The sequence below is a fragment of the Sus scrofa genome, chromosome 10, assembly GCF_054392235.1.
Source record: "Sus scrofa isolate SSC_HxYL_T2T_F1_AM1 chromosome 10, Sscrofa_HxYL_maternal_Yorkshire_Landrace_v2.0, whole genome shotgun sequence".
NCBI classification, from domain to species: Eukaryota; Metazoa; Chordata; class Mammalia; order Artiodactyla; family Suidae; genus Sus; species Sus scrofa.
In genome coordinates this window covers 22288040-22307909 of record NC_139392.1, presented here as the reverse complement: position 1 = coordinate 22307909, position 19870 = coordinate 22288040, and the positions used below count along the sequence as shown (strand labels likewise).

The 19870-nt window shown below is 46.0% G+C and overlaps 1 protein-coding gene across 1 annotated transcript in view; it reads left to right on the top strand.

The window, feature by feature from the left end:
- The window catches only part of CAPN8 (calpain 8), a 147276-nt gene that overhangs the window by 117568 nt on the left and 9838 nt on the right, over window positions 1–19870 (top strand). Inside the window, exons 23-24 of the transcript XR_014817504.1 lie at window positions 4614–4736; window positions 5313–5384. The gene's annotated coding sequence lies outside the window, so the exon portion shown is untranslated. The remainder of the gene's footprint in view (window positions 1–4613; window positions 4737–5312; window positions 5385–19870) is intronic.

Below are 19870 nucleotides of genomic sequence, written 5' to 3'. Positions count from 1 at the left end.
ACCCACCGGGCTCCATCACAAGGCCTCCCCCTCAGTCAGACCAGCTCCTTGTAACCCTCCTATTCCCAGCTCCCCCTCCCCTGCCTGATGCCATTGTGAGAGACCCTTCCTGGGGGCCTTCCCAGCCCACCGGCAAAGTGTCTTCAACACTGAGTGGCCTGCAGCACATGCAAGGGTGGGCCGCTCTAGCCACGTTTTGACCTGGCCCTGCCGTCCCTGGCCACAGCCCGGGGACCATGGGATGGACGCAGATCCAGAAAAAGCCATTCCAGAGGCCAGGCTGAGTCAGATGTTCTCTCCAGGGCACCTGGAATAGAAGCCTGGGGAAAATGGTTCGGTGAGCTCTGGAGTTCTTTGGGGCCAAGCTGGCAGACTCTAGCCCTTGCTCACTTAAGAGTGACTGAGCCATGACACGAACTGTGGTGGATGCAGCAGCGAGGGGAACTGGTACTGACTTGAAGCCAGAGCAGCAGCATCTCCTGGGCGGCCGCCAGTGGGATTCTGCTCCAACCACTCTATTCATTGTGTCTCTCGTTTCAAGTTCACATTTGCAGGAGCAACGGGCCAGCTCAGTTTCGGTCAGGGGTCTACTCTGGGGACCCTCAGCTCTGGCCAGGGGCAAGATCCCAGGAGCAGAAGCTTTATGGGAGGCTCGCCTCTGAGGTTTAGGGGGTCTTTCTCGAGAAGGGGGGCCCGATGATCCCTGGAGAAGTATGTACGGAGGCGCTGTGGTGGAGATGGGGTGCAGGAAGGCCGTCTGCAGACACAGGAACGACCCCAGTGCTTGGAGGGAAGCCAGTGCAGAGAGGAGGGGAGGTGGGGGTGGGGAGGAGGAGGACAAAGGTCGCTCTCACAAAGCTCAGGGCCATTGCTCCAACTCACGCCTCTAGGTCCCACTCTCCTCTTTGTGGCCACTACCTCAGTCTCCCAACTCTCTATTTACTCTTTTTTTTTTTTTTTTTAGGGCTGCACCTGAGTCTTCTGAAAGTTCCCAGGCTAGGGGTTGAATAGGAGCTGCAGCTGCCCGTCTACACCACAGCCACAGCAACGCAGGATCCAAGCCATGTCTGCAAGCTACACTGCATCTCACGGCAACGCCGGATCCTTAACCCACTGAGCAGGGCCAGGGATCAAACCCATGTCCTCGTGGATGCTAGTCGGGTTCTTAACCCACTGAGCCCCAAGGGGTACTCCTCAGTAACCTGACTCTTGATGCAACCATTCTGCACCTGTTACCTGATCACTTCTCTCTCGAGAAGACTCACCTGCCTGGGAGTCTGGATGCCCTTGGAGGCCCAGGCAGGAGGAGAGGATTGCTCTCATCTGACCTCAACCATTTTCCCGGCTGCACGGGCAGGGCTGAGAGGCTGAAACTTAATTCCAGAGATGATCACATCCATGCCTCCCACCCCCCTGCCATCAGCTCCATCAGACTCCTGGAAACGGAACAGAAAGAACCCTGTGTCCCTAGTGTGAGGCCTGGCTCTCTGCCGGGAGCTGCCACTTTTCCACTCCAAGTCTTCTGCCAGGTCACTGTTCCTCTGTGGGGCCAGGTCCTGAGAGCTCCAAATACCAACTGCACAGCTCCTGCCTCTGCCGTCAAAGAACAGAGCCGTTCCGTGTACTTCTGACGTACTCACGGCGTAACTTTCCTACATGCAGTGTACATCCTTGCGGTACTGATTAGCAACTGTTCAAACTTGCCCTTCGGAATGCAGAGAAGGTCAAAGAGACTGAAGTTTATTCCCCGAAGACAAGAAAAGGGGGATACAGAAAGCCTTGTGTGCCCAGGAGCCTGGTTTCATTACTAGAAAGTTTTAGGACCAGACGTTTCAATCCTAGAACGTTTTTTGAAATGTGGAAAAAGGCTGATATTAGGGGTGATGGCTGTTGAATGAGGCAAACATCAGTATAACAAAACCTGGCTGTCAAAATTACCTGTGTACAAACCCTAGCAAATTACTTGCATTTTTTTTGGGGGGGGGCACACCTGCGGCATACAGAGGTTCCCAGGCTAGGGGTCCAAACAGAGCTACAGCTGCGGGCCTACACCACAGCCCACAGCAACGCCGATCCTTAACCCACTGAGCGAGGCCAGGGATTGAAACCACAACCTCATGGTTCCTAGTTGGATTCGTTTCTGCTGTGCTATGATGGGAACTCCTACTTGCTTACGTAAATGTTTGATAGAAACAAAGGATGATCCCCTTTGGGGTTTCTTGTGATGGGATTTTAGTTTCATGTCGGAAACTGTTGTTTTTAGAAGGAACACTGGTACTCAAATTGCAGATAGAGGAGCTTTTTTTTTGTCTTTTTGCCATTTCTTGGGCCACTCTCGCGGCATATGGAGGTTCCCAGGCTAGGGGTTGAATCACAGCTGTAGCCACTGGCCTACACCAGAGCCACAGCAACTTGGGATCCAAGCCGTGTCTGTGACCTACACCACAGCTCACGGCAACACTGGGTCCTTCACCCACTGAGCAAGGCCAGGGATCGAACCCGCAACCTCATGGTTCCTAGTCGGATTCATCAACCACTGAGCCACGACAGGAACTCCCCAGTGTGGTTTTTGAAGCTGTTACTTCAAAAGTGGGACCATCTGACCTTTCTGGCTGTGTGTTTGCCGAAGGTGAATGCATTGCAGGAGTCATGCTTCCAGATCTAATGCACACCATCCATTCTCCAAATTTTTGTTCCCAAGGATATTTCAGGAAGAGCGCCCAAGTAGAAGCTCCGTGTTTGGTTGAGGCCCTGCATGCCTGTGTGTGCCTGTGATCTTGTGCCCACAGGCATGTTAGAGAGTCAGGCTCAGCTAGCGTCCCTCTGGGCCCAGCAAGGTGTTAGCTCTGGGGAAGCAAGAGTTCTGAGAATTCTTTGAGACAGACGGACACCATCACAGAGCTGTACTGGGGCATTTGCCAAGAGAGTCACAGATGATGTTTAGATTTCTCCCTCTCTAATTGTGGTGATTACAGATCTGCTGTCTCTCTTTTGGTAACAAACCCAAAGGTATGCCAGGAATGAGACAGGGTTTGAAATAGGTAATAGGCGGCTTCGAATACCCTCTCTGGGGACTTTTCAGATGGGGAAGAGGGAATACAAGACAATGAATGCTAATTGGTTTGCATTAATCAAAATCGTATCCAGCTTCTTCTTTTTTCTTTCTTGAATTCTTCAATATGCAGAAGCAGGTTATTCAGATTTCACCCCTGTTTCTCAAAAATTAATAAGGGCCATATATGGGTGTAACATTCTGCCTGCTTCATAGAATATATTAGTGAAGGTTTTAATTACTGAAATTATACAGTAATAAAAAGATGATTTCATGAAAGCAATCATATCATTGGCATTCTGGGCCTGCCCGCATGCAAGACACAGCAAAGAGTGCTCAAGTGCAGCTGAATAATTACCGCCATTGTAATTCGGCCTGAGGACCCCAGGCGCTTAGGACTTCAGGCTCCAGGTAAACACCTGTTTAAGGGACACACAACCAGCTCCGACTGAGAAGATTTGAGAGAACAATGGAGTTCTAAGGTGTCTTTTCCTTCCCAAGACCCAGAGCTTGGCTTTCCAGGAGAAATCCATTATGCCCGCACCTCTGGGAAGGGAGCGTTAATTGGCAAGCTCTCTTGCTGAAGAGGGTTTGGTGGTGGTTAAAACAATTAGCGTCGAGTCTGGAGTGATGGCCCAGGTACAAAAGAAGGACAGAGGATTTTATTCCTCGCATTTTTTACCCCCACATGTGACAGGACAACAGGTGGGTGTGTGAAATTGTTACAAGTCCTTGGGGCTTGTAAAGCCAGACCCTGGGAGTGGGCAGATGAGCCCAACGGATAGGGATGGAGTCAGCCCAGGTAGGTGTAGAAGTCCCAGTAAGGGACCATAGAGGGAAACCTAGGGGACATTAGTCATTGCTCAAGAAAGCTGTCGGACAAAGGCGGGTGCGAGAATTGCCTCAGGTCGTCGGGTGGGGGAATGGGACGTGGCCTGCATTGAGATTCAGACCCAGGGCAGGAGTTTGAGGACCACCCTTCAGCTGATTCGAATACACACCCTACCGGATCCCAAGGAGGAGCTGCTACTCCCAGAAAGGAAGAGGGGCCTTTCCAGCCCCCACGCCCCTGGGATGATAAAACTGTAGCCCTGCCCCCCCATCCTTGGGGCAGAGCCTCCTTGCATCTCTCACAAGTGTCCCATCTTAATAAATCTGTTTTCTGCCCATCGCTATGTCTCTCTCTGAATTCCTTCTGAGCAGAGGCATGAAGAACCTGAACCTCAATGAGTCCAGACACAGGGTGAGGGATTCTAATTTAAAATGTGGGTTCCACTCCCAGTCTGGGTGGAGGCTAGATTCAGGCCATTAGAGCTGTCAGTTTCACAACCGCCCCCCCACACCCCCTCCTAGATTCTCCCCACAGAAGAGGATGAACCCTGTGACACATACACAACACAGGTGAGGGCTGTTGAGAGGCACTAGGGGACCATCGGGAATTATTTAAAGAGCTATGGTGGTGGCGGCTGGTGGCAGGGGGGGTCAGGGGCCTGATCTGGTTTATTCTCCTTTGAGTTACATAAACCCACAGGTGTAACATCTTTTTTTTTTTTTTTTTCAGGTGTAACTTCTGGTTTCCCAAGTTCTCTTCTGCAAAATCTCCTACCTTACCCCCTGCACACTCTGTGTAGCCCAGAGCCCCTCCTTGGATGTGTCATTGATGCCAGGACTTCAGAGATGAAGGGTAAGCTTGAGCCTGTGTTTCTTTTCTATGAGCAAACCACCTGATGTTCTTTGTGGACCTACTAAGTGTAAGACCCTGTTTGGGGCAAGGGGCCAAGGGTGACCTTGTCCCCACCCCAGAATAATGCTTTGAAGGCAGGGTACACATCATTTGTATACTCAGAAAGACAGAAATTCAGTGTTACAGAGGTGTTAATTTTAAGGGAGGGAAAACTACATTTAGATGAGCTGAGTGAAGGATTCTTGGAAACGGCTGCCTTGAAGGACAGGGAGGAATTGGGGTCAAGACATTACTGTTATTATTTTTAGGCTAGAACCGTCATCTGCCCCCCATTTTTTTTTCCTTTTTTTTGCGGGGGGGATGCACCCGCGGCATATGGAAGTTCCCAGGCTAGGGGTTGAATCCCAGCTGCAGCTGCTGGCCTGCACCACAGCCATAGCCACGCCAGATCCGAGCCACATCGGTGACCTACACACAGCTCACAGCAATGCTGGATCCTTAATCCACTGAGGGAGGCCAGGGATCGAACCCACCACGTCATGGTTACTAGTTGGATGTGTTTCCGCTGTGTTGCAGTGGGAACTCCTCATCTGCTCTTGGAAGACAAGAAGTTCTTGGAAGTTCAGAGGGGTTGCTAAGGACCACAAGGTAGGAACGCGGGAAGCCAGAACTAGCAAACGGGTCTGACGTCAGCACCTCTGGGCTTTGTCCTCCCCAGGGATGGACCATTAGAGCTGGAACGAGCTGAGGACTCTCCTCCTTAGCTCAGGTTTCAGGGATAAGTAAGCCGCTGGGTCCAGAGGAAGTGACTGAGCCCAAGTCAGCCAGGGGCTGATCAGGGCTGAGCTTTGGCAAGCGGACGAGCATCTGGGAACAGTCTCCGGGGTCTGACCGTGTAGGGGAGGGCTGGGCAGGTTCCTGCTGATGCCAGTCTCTGGCTGCGGGGGTGGGAGGGGCAGATGTGGGAGGAGGTGCTCGGGCGGGGAGATGCCCAGGAGCAGGTGAACCCTGCGCGGGCAGTGATTGGAAAATGAGGACGGCAAGTTGAAAAGAGACCTGCGCTGATTCTGTACAGCAGATCCATGAGCACCCTCTCCTGGGGCCTGGGCTGCCTCCCTGCTTGGGAGATCCGCTGAGCCTGGGTGGGGCTCCCTTGACACTAGGTTGGAGGTGCCAGGGTGGTTATGGACCCAGTCACCTGCAGTCAAAGCCTGCTCATCACTGTGTGAATAGGCCAGACAGTCAGAAGTCTGCTCAAGGAACTGGGGAGAAGGTTAAGAGAAGTCGTGAGCCAGGCTCTGGTCAGGGCTGGGAGCCAAGGCAAATCCTAGAAAGAATACTCGTGCATCTTTGCTCTGTGTATACACGCTGTTCCGAGGATGCTATATACATTAATTTTTAAAATTCTCCCACCTCTGAAGTGGGACGTCTTTTTGGTTTGGGGTTTGTTTGTATGGTTTCTGGGTTTTTGTTTTGTTTTTTTTGGCTGTGCCTGTGCAGCCTGTGTAAGTTCTGGGGCCAGGGATTGAAACTGAGCCACCGTAGGGACCTGAGCCATATCAGTGACAATGCCAGATTCTTAACCCTTTGTGCCACCAGGGAACGCCTGAAGTAGGAAGTATTAAGTCTCCTTTGATCCGATGAGAAAACAGAGACAGTTGTGGTAACTCAGATGAGGGCACCTGGTGAGCGGCAGAGCCCAGGCTTCAAACCTTAGCAAGGAGGCTGCACCCCTAGCATAGCACTGCGGCTGTCACTTGGATGTGTCTCCCAGCCAAGTCCATGGGGACTGAGTCAGTGGTGGAGCCAGGAGAGTAGGGGGCTGCAGACAAAGACCGGAGGTTGGGAGTTCCCGCTGTGGCTCAGCTGTAACAAACTCAACTAGTATCCACGAGGATGGGTTCGATCCCTGGCCCTGCTCAGTGGGTTAACGATCCAGCGTTGCCATGAGCTGTGGTATAGCTTGCAGACATGGCTGGGATCTGGCATTGCTAAGCTGGCAGCTGTACCTCTGATTCGATCCCTAGCCTGGGAACTTCCATATGTCACAGGTGTGGCCCTAAAAAAAAAAAAAAAATAGACAAAAATACAATCTCTGATTAGCCAAATTAACTAAAAGACTAAAAAACAAGTATGTATACAATATATATCCATCCTAGTGATTGCCTGATGATGGAAAATGAGAGTGGCATTCTAAAAACAAATGCCAGGAGACCACAGGATAAATGCAACTCTAGTTTGTAGGGAGCTCAAGTTAAAATGATGACAGGACATCACTAAGAAAAAACAGTAAAGAATTGTTTATGGGTTTATCCCAATCCTATTTTGATTGCATCATTGGGGAAGCTATCCATATAAAAGAGCAAATGAGGAGTTCTCTCGTGGCTCAGCGGAAAGGAATCTGACCAGTATTCATGAGGATGAAGGTTTGATCCCCGGCCTCACTCAGTAGGTTAAGGATCTGGCATTGCCCTGAGCCATGGGATGATAGGCCAGTGGCTACAACTCCAATTCGACCTCTATATGCCGTGAGTGTGGCCCTAAAAAGACAAAATAAATAAACAAATAAATAAGCAAATGATTTGAAGCCAGAGAGATGGGGAGGGGGGGAGGAAAAGAAGAAAGATCTTTTCACAAAGTAACTTCCAGTTGAACTTGAGAGATTCTTTCTGGAAAAAACTCCAAATTCTATTGCTTGCTCTGCTTTTAATCTAATATCAGCAAATTCTGGATCATCCAAGAATGTATTCAACGCTGAACCCGCACGGCTGTTCAGAGATATGAAAGCAATGATATGACCTTGGCCCATTCACGTCCCTTTGGGACACCAGTTCCTCATGTGCGAGATAAGAGGTTTAGATCAGTTTCTCCCAGCTGTGTTCCCTGAGACACCAGTAACCCATAAAACATTAACCAGTTACATGCAAGAAAAATTCTATGACTGAGTCAGTTTGAGGAAAGCTGCACACCGCAGTACCCTTTTGAGTACAAAGAGTGCATGTGATATATTAAAGCATTACTTCCTGGCATTTTTTATATCATCATGCATATAGAAAATGATATTCTGTTTCTGTAGCTCACTGGAGTAAACAGGAGGGGATTTACATTTACATATATTACATTTTTCTTTATACTATATACTTGTGATTAGAAAATTAAGGTCTTACTTTTCAAAAATAGTTTTTTGTATTTTTTTTAGGGCCACACCCACAGCATATGGAGGTTCCCAGGCGAGGGATCCATCAGGAGCTGTAGCCGCCAGTCTACACCACAGCCACAGCAACACGGGATCCGAGCCGCATCTGCGACCTACACCACAGGTCATGGCAACGCCAGATCCTTAACACACTGAGCAAGGCCAGGGATCGAACCTGTGTCCTCATGGATGCTAGTCAGATTTGTTTCCACTGAGCCACGATGGGAATGCCTTGAAAATAATTTTTAATGAGAAACTGGAGCTTGCTTTCACAAACTTTTTAATATCAGTTTTATATTTGAAACAGCTGCATATAAATCTTAATCAAGATTTTAATAGTTAGAGTTGGAACACATATGTTATAGCAAATGGCGGAATAATGACTCATTCCTCAGCTGGTAGAAACATCCTTCCCTTGCCACTCACCAGCCAGAATTTATATAATTTTATCTCTTTTTATTGTACTTTAAGGGTAAGATTTTTTTTTAATCCAGCCGCTTTTCTTTTTCTTTCATTGACAATATCATGTCTTATGATAATATGAATGGATTTAGAATGTAATCAAATTTGATCATATTAGTATTTCTAAATAATAATGAAGCTTTTCTTTAAGCCTACACAGATGTTCTGTTATTGGTCTTTAATCATTTTGCGGATTCATATATTAATCTTGATTAATATCCCTGGTAAAATCACATTAACCCTACTTATCCAAAGTTAAATTTTTGCTTTGAATTCATAAACTCTCTTCATACACATCCATATATTTTCTTGCAGTTCTTGTAATTTTTAATTAATTTCTATCAGATGCTCAAAAATTGTTGAGCCATTAAAAAGTTATAAACAATTTTTAGTATATCTGCATAGTGTGAATGCTTCATCAATTTATTTTTCATTTTGCTTTTGTCTATAAATTCCTGATGCAATTCTTTCCCTGGCCAGCCAATGTATTTTGGCATGAAATATCAGAAATGGCTGTTATGATACCATTTATGCAGAAAAAATGGTGAAAACAGATGGGACAGTATTATCTTGAATTTGATTTAGGCTCACCATTTTTTTAAAAGGTAATTTTTAGGAGTTCCCATCATGGCGCAGCGGAAACAAATCCGACTAGGAACCATGAGGTTGCGGGTTGGATCCCTGGCCTTGCTCAGAGGGTTGAGGATCCGGCGTTGCCGTGGGCTGTGGTGTAGGTCGCAGATGTGGCTCAGGTCTGGCATTGCTGTGGCTGTGGTGTAGGCCGGGTGCAGCCCCAAAAAGCAAAAAAAAAAAAAAAAAAAATTAATTTTTGTTTTATATTGGAGTAGAGTTGATTTACAATGTTGTGTTAGCTTCAGGTGTACAGCAGTGATTCAGTTAGACATATATACACATCCATTCTATTTCAGATTCTTTTCCCATATAGGTTCTTACAGAATATTGAGTTTCCTGTGCTATACAGTAGGTCCTTGTTGATTATCTGTTTTTCATATATATTTATATACACACACACATATATACCTATGAATGTGTATGTGTTACTTCCAACTTCCATCATTCAATATACAATTTAGATCTATAGGTAAACTTGATTGTATGAGGGCTTCTCTGTGACTAAAATAAGGTATTGCTTGTGTTTCATGATTTTCAGAATAAATGCTTGATGTACCTCCCTCACAGGAAGGGGACTTCCTGTCACTGCACCATCAGTCCCCACATTTATGCGGGGTGGGTCTTGGTAATATTTGTTTCAGTGCTTCCATCTATCACTTTAAGTAGTGCATCACCTGTGGTTGGTTTGGGTTCGTCTTTGCAAAGCAAATAAGCTTCTTCCAAGCCTGTTTCTTCAGGGACTCCTACCAATACAATTACTGATCTCAATCACTGACATCTGTAGATTCATCAACCTGCAGTGGAGACATTTGGATTCCGTAATTTGCCTGTGTGCCATCCGAAATGCTACGATGCCCCTACTAATAGCATTTTTCTAAAAGGCTCCCTTTTCTATTCCCTTTGCTTCACTGGTTCCAAACACAGGGCTAACAATTTCTTGGCAGTGGGGAAAACGAGCCCAGTATACAATTGTAGGAGGCACTTTGGCTTTCAGTTATTAATTGCCTCATCTCATCTAGCTTCTTCAGTCTGATCTGATATTGTTGTAACTGATCTTTTGAAGTTATCTGTTTCTTATTTTGGACTTGGATATATACAACATTTTTTTTTTTTTTTTCCTCCTGTGGCTAAAGTGGGTGTTTTGAAACAACACATTGACATGGTTTGCTGGGCATCATTCCTTTGTTTTCTTTCTTTTGAAAATTTATCATTGTGACAAAATAGGCATAACCTAAAATTGACTGTCTTAACCGTTTTTAAGTGTGCGATTCCGCAGCATTAAATATGTTCATGTTGCTGTGCAACGAATGTTCAGAAACTTTTCATCTTGTGAAACTGAAATTCCAAACACATTAAACAACAATTCCTCATTTTCTCTTCCCCTTGGTCCCTGGTTGCCACCAGGCTACCCTTTGTCCCTGTGATTTTGATCACTCAAAATATAAGTGGAATTATACAGTCATATTTGTCTTTTTAGGACGGCCTTGCTTCATTCAGCGCAGTGTCCTCAAGTTTCATCCATGTGTCAGCATGTCCTTCCTTTTTAAGGCTGAGTGATAGTCCATTGTGTGTGTTGACCTTACGCTGTTACCCATTCGACCATCAGGACACTTGGGTTGCTTTGACTTTTTGGCCATTGTGAATAAGGCTGCTATGAACATGGGCATGCAAATATTTCTTTGAGACTCTTCTTTCAGTTCTTTTGGGTATATAACCAGAAGCAGAATTGCTGGATCATATAGTAACTCTTTTTTTGTTTGTTTGTTTTTTAGGGCTACACCCACAACATATGGAGATTCCCAGGCTGGGGGTCAAATCAGAGCTACGGCCGCTGGCCTACGCCACAGCCGCAGCCACACCAGATCCTTAAGCCACTGAGCGAGGCCAGGGATCAAACCTGAATCCTCATGGATGCCAGTCAGATGTGTTTTCGCTGAGCTACAATGGGAACTCCAGTAATTCCATTTTTAAATTTTTTCAGGAAAATCCATACTGTTGTCCGCAGAAGCTGCACCATTTTATAGTCTCTCAGCAATGGGCAAGGGTTCCAATTTCACTGCATCCTCCTCGACACTTGTTATTTTCTTTTTAAGAAGAATGCTAGCAACCTGGAGTTCCTTTCGTGGCTCCAACTAGGAACCATGAGGTTGCAGGTTCGATCCCTGGCCTCGCTCAGTGGGTTAAGGATCTGGCTTTGCTGTGAGCTGTGGTGTAGGTCACAGATGCAGCCTGGATCCCTCATTGCTGTGGCTGTGGTGTAGGCTGGTGGCTGTGGCTCTGATTAGACCCCTAGCCTGGGAATCTCCATATGCCTTGGGTGCGGCCCTAGAAAAGTCAAAAAAGACACACACAAAAAAATACTAGCATCCTAATGGATGTGAGGTGGCTTCTCACTGTATTTTTGATTTGCATTTCCCTAATGATAAGTGGTTCTTTTCATGTCTTTGTTGGCTTTTGTACATGTTCTTTGGAGAAATGTCTGTTCAAGTCCTTGCCCATTTAAGAAAATGCTGAGGAGTTCCCATTGTGGCTCAGCGGTAACAAACGCCACTAGTGTCCCTTAGGACTGGGGTTTGATCCCTGGCCTTTCATAGTGGGTTAACAATCCAGCATTGCAATGAGCGGTGGTATAGGTCACAGACATGGCTCGGATCCTGCGTTGCTGTGGTGTAGGCTGGCAGCTGCAGCTCCAATTTGACCCCCAGCCTGGGAACCTCCATATGCCACAGAGGTGGCCCTAAAAAGCAAAAAAAGCAACAGCCACAGCAATGCAGGAAGTGAGCCGAATCTGCGACCTACACCACAATTCGTGGCAATACCAGATCCTTAACCCACTGAGCGAGGCCAGGGATCAAACCCAAAACCTCATGATTCCTAGTCGGTTTCTCTTCTGCTGCGCTACAACGGGAACTCCAAAAATGTACATATTTAAAGTGTATAGTGTGATGATTTAACAAGTATATACTGTGACGTGATTACCATAATCAAGTTAATTAGCATCCATCAGCTCACATAGTTACCTTGTTAATTATTTTTTTGTGAGAATGCTTAAGATCCTCTCTCATCACATTTCAAGAACACAGTACAGTAGTACTAACTATATCTTTTTTTTTTTTTTTTTTTTTTTTTTTTTTTTTTTTTTTTTTGGTCTTTTTGCTATTTCTTTGGGCCACTCCTGCGGCATATGGAGGTTCCCAGGCTAGGGGTTGAATCGGAGCTGTAGCCACTGGCCTACGCCAGAGCCACAGCAACGTGGGATCCGAGCCGCGTCTGCAACCTACACCACAGCTCACGGCAACGCCGGATCGTTAACCCACTGAGCAAGGGCAGGGACCGAACCCGCAACCTCATGGTTCCTAGTCGGATTCGTTAACCACTGCGCCACGATGGGAACTCCCAGTAGTACTAACTGTACTCACTGTGCCCCCATCCATTAGATCCTCAGAACTCACTCATTTAACTAAAAGTATACATTAATCAACATCTTCCCGTATTTCCCACTCCCCAACCCCTGGCAACCATTATTCTATTCTCTGTTTCTATGAATTAGTGTTTTTTTTTTTTTTAGATTTCGCATATAAGTGATACTAATAGTATTTATCTTTTTCTGCCTGACTTTTCACTTAACATAATGCCTTCTAGGATTATCCATGTTGTTGCAATTGGCCGAATATCATTTTTTATGGCTGAATAATATTCCATTATATATACAAATATTATATATATAATATTCTTTATTCATTTGTGCATTGACAGACACTTAGGTTGTTTTCATGTCTTGGCTATCACACATAAAGCTACAGTAACCATGGGAATACAAACATCTCTTTGAGATAATTTTCGCTCCTTTTAGATGTTTTCCCAGAAGTGGGATTGCTGGATTAGAAGGTAGTTCTGACTTAAATTTTTTGAGGAACCTCCATAATGTTTTCCATAATAGCCATACACATTTGCAACATCAGCAACCATGTATGAGGATTCTCTTTCTCCAAGTCTTTGCCAACGTGATATCTCTTGTCTTTTTGATATTAGCTATACTAACAGGTAGGAGGTGATCCTCCTTATGGTGTTGCTTTGTATTTCTCTGTTCATTAGTGATGTCGAGCAGCTTTTCATGTACCTGTTGGCCATGTGTAGATCTTCCTTGGAAAAAAAAATACCTCGTATGTTTTTCCCATTTAAAAATCAGATTATTATTACTATTTGCTGTTAATTTATATGAGTTCCTCACATATTTTAGGTACACAACCCCTTGTTAGATGTGTGGTTTGCAAATATTTTCTTCAGTTTTGCAGTTTGCCTTTTCATTTTGTTTATTTATTTTGCTGTGTACAAGCTATTCGGTTTGATGTTCTTTTTTACTGTTGTTGCTTGTGCTTTTGGTATCGTATCCAAAATATCATTACTGAGACTAATGTCAAGAGCTTTTCCGCTGTATTGAGAAATTTTATGGCTTCAGGTCTCACATTGAAGTCATTAATCTGTTTCAAGTTCATCTTTGTGGGTGGTGTAAGATGAGGGTCCAAGTTCATTCTTTTGCATGTTGAGATCCAGTTTTCCCAACACCATTTATTGAAGGGACTATCCTTTTCCTATTGTGTGTCCTTGGAACCCTTGTTGAAGGTTGGTTGACTGTGTATGTGCTGGTTTATTTCTGGACTCTCAATTCTGTTCCATTGGTCTATTTGTTTTTATACCAGTACCATACTCTTGAGGTCTATGGCATGTAATATAGTTTGAAATCAAGAGGTGTGGTGTCTCCCACTTTGTTATTCTTTCTCAAGATTGCTTGGCCTGTTTAGGGATCTTCTGTGGTTCTATATAAACTGTAGAATTTTTTTTTCTATTCCTGGGGAAAACGCCATTAAAATTTTGATAGAGGTTGTGTTGCATCTGCAGATTGCTTTGGGTAATATGAGCATTTTAACAACCTCAATTATTCCAGTCCATAAGCATGGAATATCATTGCATTTCTTTCTAACTCTTTCCATTTCCCTCATCAGTGTCTGATAGTTTTCAGTGTACAAGTCTTTCGCCTCTTTGGTTAAATTTATTTCTATGTATTTTATTCTGGTTCAGGCGATTGTGAGTGGGATGTCTAAAAAGATTCTCTATCTGATGGTTTGTGATTAGTGTACAAAAGGCAACTGATTTTTGTATATTGAGTTTATATCCTGCCCCCTTGCTGAATTTATTTATTAGTTCTAATGGGTTTAGGGTGGCGTTTTACAACTTCATGTGTAATATCATGTCATACGCGAAGACTGATGGTTTTAGCTCTTCCTGTCGAATTTGCTATGCCTTTTATTTCTTTTTCTTGCCTAATTACTCTGGGTGGGTCTTCCAATAATCTATCGAGTAAAAGTGGCATCCTTGAGAGTGGGCATCCTTGTTTCGTTGAGTGTGATGTTGAGTGCGGGCTTGTCATATATGCCCTTTATTATATTGAGGTATATTCCATGTATGACCATTTTATTGAATGTTTTTATCATAAATAGATGTATTTTGTCAAATGCTTTTTCTACGTCTATTGAGATGATCATATGATTTTGTGTGTGTGCGTGCGTGTGTCTTTTTGCTATTTCTTGGGCCGTTCCCTTGACATATGGAGGTTCCCAGGCTAGGGGTCGAATCGGAGCCATTTCTGCCACCCTACGCCAGAGCCGCAGCTACGCCAGAGCCACATCAACACCAGATCCAAGCTGCGTCTGCAACCTGCACCACAGCTCATGGCAACGCTGGCTCCTTAACCCACTGAGCAAGGCCAGGGGTCGAACCCGCAACCTCTTGGTTCCTAGTCGGATTCATTAACCACTGAGCCACGACAGGAACTCCAAGATGATCATATGATTTTTATCATTCATTTTCTTAATATAGTGTATAACACTTACTGATTTGCACATGCTGAACTATCTTTGCATCCCAAGGATAAATCCCACTTGATTATGGTGCATGATTCTTTTAATGTACTGTTGAATTCGATTTGTTAGTATTTTGCTGAGGATTTTTGCATCCATGTTCATCAGGGATGTTGGCCTGTAATTTTTGTTTCTTATAGTGTCTTTGTCTGGCTTTGGTATCAGGTAATGCAACCCTCAGGAAATGAGTTTGGAAGTGTTTTCCTCCTAGTAATTTTTTGGGCAGAGTTTCAGAAGGATTGACCTTAAGTTTTCTTTAAACATTTGGTAGAATTCACAAAATGAAACCACCTGGCCCTGAGCTTTTCTTCGTTAAGCTATTTTTGATTACTTGTTCAGTCTCCCTACTAGTTATAGATCTATCCAGATTGTCTTCATGATTCAGTCTTAGTAGGTTGCATGTTTCTAGAAATTTATCCATTTTCTCCTAAGTTATACCATTTGTAAACATACAAAGGTCAACAGTAGCCTCTTATGACCCTTTGTATTTCTGTGGTAGCAATTGTAGTGTCTCCTCTTTCATTTCTTTTTTTCTTTTTCTTTTTTGCTATTTTAGGGCTGCACCTGTGGCATATGGCGGTCCCAGGCTAGGGGTCAAATCGGAGCTGTACCCGCCGTCCTACTCCAGAGCCACAGCAACACCAGATCCGAGCCATGTCTGCAACCTACACCACAGCTCACGGCCATGCCAGATCCTTGACCCACTGAGCGAGGCCAGGGATCGAACCAGCATCCTCATGAATCCTAGTTGAGTTCCTAACTTGCTGAGTCACAACAGGAACTCCGCCCCTGCTTATTCATGTGAGTAGCTGGGGAGGAAAATCAAGGAACGTGGGTGTGTCCCACCTCCCCAGTCAGACACAGAGAAGGTACCAGCTCCCAGAAGTGAGCCAGAGTGAAAGCAGTGTTCAAAGGATGGCATGAGAAACGGCCACACAGACCTAAGCCTTTGAAGTTCATGGAAACTTCAGGGAGGTTAGAGGACTTACTGCGCGACATGGGAGGGTTGAGCCAGTGGGTCTCAGACACGACTCCATTGCACAGGTGCATCCTACTTTGATATTCCGACTTCTTTTTGTTCTGATAACCACCGCCTCATGCCTAGATTAAGGCAGAATCTCTAAGCCTGTCTTTCTGTGCTCTAGCCTCTCTTATATATTACTGCCAGACTTGTTTTTCTAGGACATTAATTTCATCTTGAACACTAAAATCCATCCTATGGCCTGCAGGGCAAAATCCAGAGCCTCTCTCGTTGAAATCCCCACCCCGACCACCTCCTTGTCCCCTGCCCAACCGTGTAACTCTCCCCGTTAATTGAATCTCCTTTCCAGTTACTCGGGTCCAAAACCTTGGAGTCTTTCTTGAGTGTTTTCTTTCTCCTACACCCAGGGATGTATCTTAGGCTACAGCCAACCTGTTGAGACTACCTTAAAAACAGAGCCAGCCTCCACCTTTGCAGCCACCTTGTCATGGTCCTTGTCATCATCACCTGCCGTGGCTGTTGCCATCTTCCCTAACTGGCCTCCCTGTTTCCTCCCCAGTGCCGTGCCAGGGGCCAGAGAGAGCTGCTAGATCTTTCCTCCTGTCACTCAGAGGACAATAAAAGGGCCAAGGAAGTCCTTTCTTTGGTCTTCAAAGCCCTGCACAATCCATCTCCCTGTGACTGACTTCGCCCCATTGCTAGTTTCCCTTGGCTCATTCTGCATCATACATGTTGGCCTCTTTGCTCTTCTGCAGAGAAGTCGATCTCTTCCAACCCCCGGGCCTTTGCACGTGCTGGTGCACCTGCCTGCATTACTCGTCCTTCAGTGCTTCCCACGGTTCACTCCATCGGCTCCTTCATAGTTTTGCTCAAACGTCCCTCATCTCCACACGCGTTTCCTGAACCATAGCATTTAACATTTTGATCCTCCTCAGCCTCTCCAGTTCACCCTTCCTCTCTCCCTGCTTTATTCTTCTGCATAGTACATATTGGGTTCTAAATACTCTATAATTTACTTATTAGTTTATTGTGGTATCCTTCTGCCCATTAGGATGTATGCTCCATCCCATTCCGATTCCATGTGCTGGGGAATAAACTTCGTCTGTCCGCTGCCCTGTCTCCAGACCTGGACACAGTGCCCGCACACAGTAGGTGCTCACTCTTGGCTGCCGTGTGGATCTTACTTACCTCCTCCTCTCTCTGTCTGCCCTGAACTCACCTGGACTCTGGCCCCTGGAGTCACCCTCAGCTGGCCCCGCCCAGCCTGCTCAGATCTGCCCCAGCTCTTCGCCCTATTAGGGTCCCCCTTTCCCCTGTCTTTCGAATCATGCCCGTATGTCAAGAACACAGGTGCCTCCTTCTCTAGGCAGCCTTCTCAGCCCATTTCCTTCCCCACAGACTTCTCCCTGCTCTAGGTTCCTCTGCACTTGTGACTCTGGACAGATGAGGTGGCTCTGATTGACCCCTGCCCCGTGGAGAACAAAGAACCAAAGGTGGAGTTCTTTTGCACAAGGTTTAGGGAAAAACTAGAAGCAATTCCTCTTTCCTTGTATTGCTTCTGTTTCCCCCCTAAGCCTTGTGATCCCCAAAGAAGAGAGGAAGAGGGGCAGGGCAGGGATCACTGCAGACAGACAGCTGCTTAGATGGATGAACCCCAAAGAACACTCTTAGCAGCCCAGAGGACAAAGGTGCGAAGTATGCCAAGTCACCACTTACAAGTGGCAGTCACGGCGAATGGTGAAGCCACAGAGCTGCCACACTGGGGGTCTCTGCAGGAAGGAGGGGGCGTGGCCCAGTCTGGTGAGCAGCAGGGACGCTGGCAACCGCGCCTTTACTAAGATAACCCACATCCTCAAGTTCCACAGGCTGCATCTATACCTGGTGTTTGCTCCAAGGATTGCAAAGCAGCATCTGTCAATCAAATGTAGTCATTTGACGGATATGCTAGAGAGTGTGGAAGGAATGGCACATTTGGAAGAACAGAACCTCATTATCCTTCAAATATATTCCGAGGGAGACGCCATCCACTGAAAGGGAGTCCTTTCCAGGGATGGATGGCCGCTCGGAAATTGCACACCGGGAGTCAGGCTCACGCAAAACAGCACTCAGTTCTTCTCCCATTTCTTCACCCGCGCAAGTCACTTGAAGCAGGTTGATCATTCTGGGAATGGCCAGGACCATGTCAGGCTGTACTGTTTCTTCCAAAAAAGCCTAGTTCTGAATAATTTTTTGATTGACTAGTCAATGAATAAAAGACAAACATCTTCCCCTTTCTACACGAGGGATGTACAAATACAGACGGAACACCCTGTCATTTTCTGAGGGTTCAGCATTGGCATTATTTTATGCACTGTGTCCCCACAAAACTGAGCTCCGCAGAAAGGGAGAATATAGCTTTTGAGGGGATCGAAAGGCCTGGGAATGATTCCAAGAGAGAGTGTTAATCAGCTTGTGGCAGAGAGTTGGAGAAGGATGGCTTGGGCTATGGAGGGCAAAATCATGCAGAGCCCAGTGACAGCTCTGGCAAGCTCAAGCCTGTGTAGATGAGCACAGCACGGAGGCCACCCCTGAACAGCCAGTTTCAGGATGATCTGCCCACCCACCAACTCCCAGAAGCCCCTGGGAGCGATGCTCTGCCAGGCCACTTCCGCTGATGGGATGGCGTCCTCTGCAGAAAGACCAGGTCTCTCTCTTCCTGGGACACAAGATCGTTGAGGCAGTGGGAATAACAGCCATTCTCCTTCCTCCCTGCAAAGACCCAGATGGAGTCACCCAGGTCTGCAAATAGCCCTTGTGGGTGTGATTCGGGGGATCAGCAAGGACCCCTTTTGCGCCAGCAGCCTACCAACCGCGGAGTAACACGAGGTCCTTCAGCTGATGGGGCACCAGGTGGAACGGGAGGGGCACTGAAAACTCGCCGTCACCACCTCTCACGACTGCCAAGAGCCTGCTCTGCCCCCAGCCCCAGCGTGTCCATCCTGGAAGCTTACCCAAAACATTGCACTTACTATGAGACTCTCTAGTTGCATCCATGTTGCTACACATGGCATTATTGCATTCAAACAAACAAACAAACTTTTTTTGTGGTTGAGTAGTATTCCACTGTGTATATGTCAAATACCATAGGATACCACTTATATGTGGAATCTAAAATATGGCACCAATGAGCCTATCTACAAAACAGAAACAGACTCTCAGGAACAGAGAACAGACTTGTGGTTGCCAAGCCTGGGGGGGGCGGGGAATTGGGATGGATGTGGAGTTTGGATTTGGTAGATGCAAACTATTCCATTTAGGATAGATAAGCAATGAAGTCTTACTGTATAGCACAGGGAACTGTGTCCAGTCTCTTAGGATAGAACATATTGGGGGACGATATGAGAAAAAGAATGTGTGTGTGTGTGTGTATATATATATATATATATATATATATATATATATATGAATGGGTCATACTGCTGTTCAGCAGAAATTGGTACCACATTGCCAATAAACCAAACTAATTTAAAAAAATACCCCCGGAGTTCCCACCGTGGTGCAGTGGTTAACGAATCCGACTAGGAACCATGAGGTTGCAGGTTCGATCCCTGGCCTTGCTCAGTGGGTTAAGGATCTGGTGTTGCCGTGAGCTGTGGTGTAAGTCGCAGACACGGCTCAGTTCCTGCGTTGCTGTGGCTCTGATGTAGGCTGGTGGCTACAGCTCCAATTCGACCCCTAGCCTGAGAAATCCATATGCCGCGGGAGCAGCCCAATAAATGGCAAAAAGACAAATAAATAAATAAATACCCCCCAAAAAACCCCTAAGATTTCACCCCAGAACAAAGCAAACACATTGTACTATGTCATCTCCAGTATCCCTCCCAGCTCCAGAAAGCTGTGGTTCTAAAGTCAAGGCTTAACCAGCAGGTGACACAAGCGCTTTGCTTCTTTTCCTCCTCTGCCT